This window comes from Botryllus schlosseri, chromosome 3 (genome assembly GCF_051294905.1).
Source record: "Botryllus schlosseri isolate E-star chromosome 3, Bs_hap1, whole genome shotgun sequence".
Taxonomy (NCBI): Eukaryota; Metazoa; Chordata; class Ascidiacea; order Stolidobranchia; family Styelidae; genus Botryllus; species Botryllus schlosseri.
The window spans coordinates 11,844,592-11,848,631 of NC_137238.1; the positions used below are offsets into that span (position 1 = coordinate 11,844,592).

A 4,040-nucleotide genomic window follows, 5' to 3' on the forward strand; every position below is an offset into this window, starting at 1 on the left:
TATTAATTATAACTCAAAGTATATGATTCTGGGAATTGAAAGTGAAATATAAATACTACTTCTAAAAGCAGAACATGTATTTCATGTTTTTTTTTATTTCAAGTCCGGGAAGTTTCACGGGTGGTAGGCTAAAACAGCTCTAAAAATTAAAAAAAAGTTAGATTCCACTTTTCCAGATAAGGACACGCCATGGAAATGCTAGATTACGATATGACAAGTAAATGCTAGATTGCGAAACATCAGTTTCAAACGTCATGCTGAGCCATAAATACTGTGATGAATTATTTTATGCGGGTGAAAGGCGACAATGTGGTGTGAACGGAACCATGCCAACTAGGGTTAGTTCGGATATCAATAATTTTCACTATCCGGATAACGGATATATCCGGATATTTTGGAATTTATCTAACCGGTTAACCGGATAATAACTGCTAAGTGAGATAATCGATTTCATTAGGTCTGCATGTAAAACGGATCGCAAAATCATTACACAGTGTTGTTGTAGAGTACCTACCTACGCGCGCAGTATGAGCGAATACGAGAAAAACCACGCAAATTTAATGTTCACTGCTTCTGCAATGCCCTCTTTATAAAGCACAGATGCATCAATTGTGGGATCCTGTAGCCGGGACCGGCATTTTGTAAGAAAGAGTCCACGTTCATTGAATGCTTTTTCAGCTTCCACAGAAGTGGGCTGAATAGAAAGCAGCGCTTCGTAGAGAGTCAAAAGGTTGGCAGGTCGTACGCCGGAAACTTCAACGGCTTTACATCTTATTGACCATCCTTATGTTTAGGTTTGGAGTACTAGAAGGACGACTAGCTGATACTGGAATTGATGCCGACATGATACCTCGCTCTAATTCACGTGATCCGACACGCAGCCAGCCGAAAATGTAGGGGGATTGAAATAAAATCAGGGGGTTTCGATCTTTTTTTTCGAATTAATCATCAGCGGTAATCAATTACGCTTGCACGCACGCACATTTTTGCGAACATTCGATGTCATTCAGTTTCGCGGTGTCACTCTCAGAATCACTCATTAGAATAAACTTAACGGCATATCGTCAACAAGCCACGGAGAGATAGGAGCCAATGCATGCTGGGTCCGAGATGGTTAGGCCAGCGATTATATCGTTCGTAGGCCTATTGCAGATGCGATTGTGTAGGTCAACGATAATATCGTGAGCACCAAGCCAATGAAGATGCGATTGTGCAGGCCAGCGATGGAATAGTGTGTACAGTGCAATGACCTAATTTAACGATCTTCTCAGCAGGAGATCGCGTCACATTACTTTGTGCAATGTGTACAGACGCATCTCGCTAATTGGCAACACGCTTCTCGTTAATCGGCCGCGCCAACACTGAATACGACTTATTGAAGCTTACTAAAACGTATAAAATGCATTAGCAACGATTCTTTTTTATCCGGTTAACCGGCAGAAAAATATCCGGATATCAGATAGTGAAAATACCTGCGGTTAACCGGTTAACCGGTTAACCGTTATCCGGATAATCCAACCCTAATGCCAACCCTCCACCTAAATTATGTTCACCGATACTTTCGTGAAATTATACCGGTCACACCGTATCCACTGCGCGCGAAGCGAGACGAAAATTCTGGGCTTTACTAAACTTTTATGAAAATTAAATGTTGATACTCCGTAAAAACAGCCCCGAAATTCGTCAGGTTAACTTCCTGATTGTAAGATTGAACTACTTCTACTTGACAAACTGAAAATAGCGAAAAGTAAGTAAGTAGATCACAAAATATTACGAAGTAGAAGTAGAAGTAGCGAAAATCAGATCTACTTGAGTAAGTACCAGAAGTAGAGGAAAGCTACTTGAGTACTTCGAAAAAGTAGAAGTACTTCGTTACTGACCACCTCTGATTGGGTGTCCGTTTAGTGAGTCATCTTTTCTTACCTAAACGTGCGAAGCGCGACAAATTTATATAATTCATGACTGAATCGGTCAATATGATCGGGAATTGCATATATTTTGCTATCAATTTTTATCCTCTCTCTGATCACGTAATCTGATTTACCCGTAGAGCTGGGTGAGGTGTGTTTGAAAAAGCTATAACCCCTCAATAATAATTAAACATCTTCACCCGTTGGCAGGAACGAAATAGTACGTCGTCAGCCCCTCCCCATAAAACAAACGACCTGAGTCTTGGTCCCCCATAGCGTGATAAAATGACCCTCCATCACGTTGTTCGCCCACGAAATTATACTGTTACAGTTTAGTGAACCAGCGAGAAGCGCAAATATTTTCGATAATTCATGATAAAATCGGTCAATAAGATCGGTAATTGCATATATATTGCAATCAAGCTATTGTCCTTTCTGCACACGTAATCAGATTTACCGGTAGAGCTGAGCAGAGGTGGTCGAAGTAGTCAAGAAAGTTACTCAAGTAGAAGTAGAAGTAGCGACCAAAAAATCTACTCAAGTACGAGTAGAAGTACTTCTCCCATAAGCAACCTAAAACTACTTGAAGTAGAAGTAGAATTGACTGACTTTAAATCTACTCAAGTAAGTAAGCAGTTGTGAAAACGATCGTAATTCGTTCGCATGGATTGTCGAACAAAAGGTGTAAATCGAGCTATGCGAAAGGTGCAGAGCTTGATTCATATTGACGCATATTCCAGGAGGGATTCAATTTTCGACAGCATAAGCATTCGTCCACATCAGCGGATGTAAATGATATGGGAATGCGATACTAATCCTCTGTAATCGAACAGCCCGTTCTAGAAAATATCATGTTATGGCGCTCTCCCCCATGTTATAGGGCCCGTGGTTTAGTCGGAGAGCAATACGGAGAAGTTGTATAGGATACGGTGTGAACACTTTGCGTGATTAGCAAACGTGAATAAAAAATATGGTCGATCGTAAAAATGCCATATTGCGTAGCTTTATTTCCGAAAATTAAAGGCATTACTACACTTGCTTTTACTTCAACATGTATGTTATCGAGACAAAAGAACTGATATTAATTAGAGCTCAAAGTATATGATACTGGGAATTGAAAGTGAAATATAAATGCTACTTCTGAAGGCGGAATATGTATTTCATGTCTAAAGACAGAAAGTTTCAAACGTGGTATGCTAAAACCGCTCTAAAACTAAAAAAGTCAGAGTTCACTTTTCCAGATTAGGACACGTCATGGATTGTTGGATTACGATATGATAAGTAAATGCTAGATTGCGAAACATCAGTTTCAAACGGTATGATGAGCTATCTATACTGCGGTGAAATATTCCATGTGCACAAAGGGCGACAACGCGGTGTGAACGGAACCACGCCAATCCGCTACCCAAATTATATCCACCGATACTTTCGTGAGATCATACTGGTTACTCCGTATCCACTGAGCGCGAAGCGCGACGAAAATTCTGGGCTTTACTCAACTTTTATGCCAATTAAATGTTGATAAACTGTGAAAATAGCCCCGAAATTCCTCAGACTGTCTTTCTGATTAAAGGATTAAACTACTTCTACTTGACAAACTGAAAATAGCGAAAAGTAAGTAAGTAGATCACAAAAAAATATGAAGTAGAAGTAGAAGTAGCGAAAATCAAATCTACTTGAGTAAGTACTAGAAGTAGAAGAAAACTACTTGAGTACTTCGAAAAAGTAGAAGTACTTCGTTACTGACCACCTCTGGAGCTGAGTGATCGAGTTGTCATTGAAACTGTAGAGCCCGTGAATAATAATTAAACATCTTTAGGCGGCGGACCCGTTGGTATGACTTCGTTACATGATGTTATTTCGTGACCTCCTGTCTGCTATATCAAAAAACATAGAAACGCCCAAACGTACTAAACTAAAATATCACACGATTTCAAATTGGTATTTCTTCACTGGCATAATTTTTTTCCCTGCAGGTGGCATTTGTGTCGTGAGGTTCAGATTGCCAACGCAGGAACATTTGTAGGCGCCAGTTATTTAGGCGCCTATGGACAAATCAATTTACAGGTATTTTGTATATATAACGAAGTTTTCGGTCAGCATAAGGCCAGTCCTTTTCGGTCAAGGGTT

At 40.0% G+C, this 4,040-nt stretch overlaps 1 long non-coding RNA gene across 1 annotated transcript; it reads left to right on the forward strand.

Moving 5' to 3' along the window:
- The first annotated feature begins 324 nt into the window (after positions 1-324).
- On the forward strand, positions 325-1,222 carry LOC145435781 (uncharacterized). Its single transcript, XR_013914017.1, has 2 exons — positions 325-738; positions 795-1,222. It is a non-coding gene; the product is annotated as an uncharacterized LOC145435781 (long non-coding RNA).
- The last annotated feature ends 2,818 nt before the right edge of the window (positions 1,223-4,040 follow it).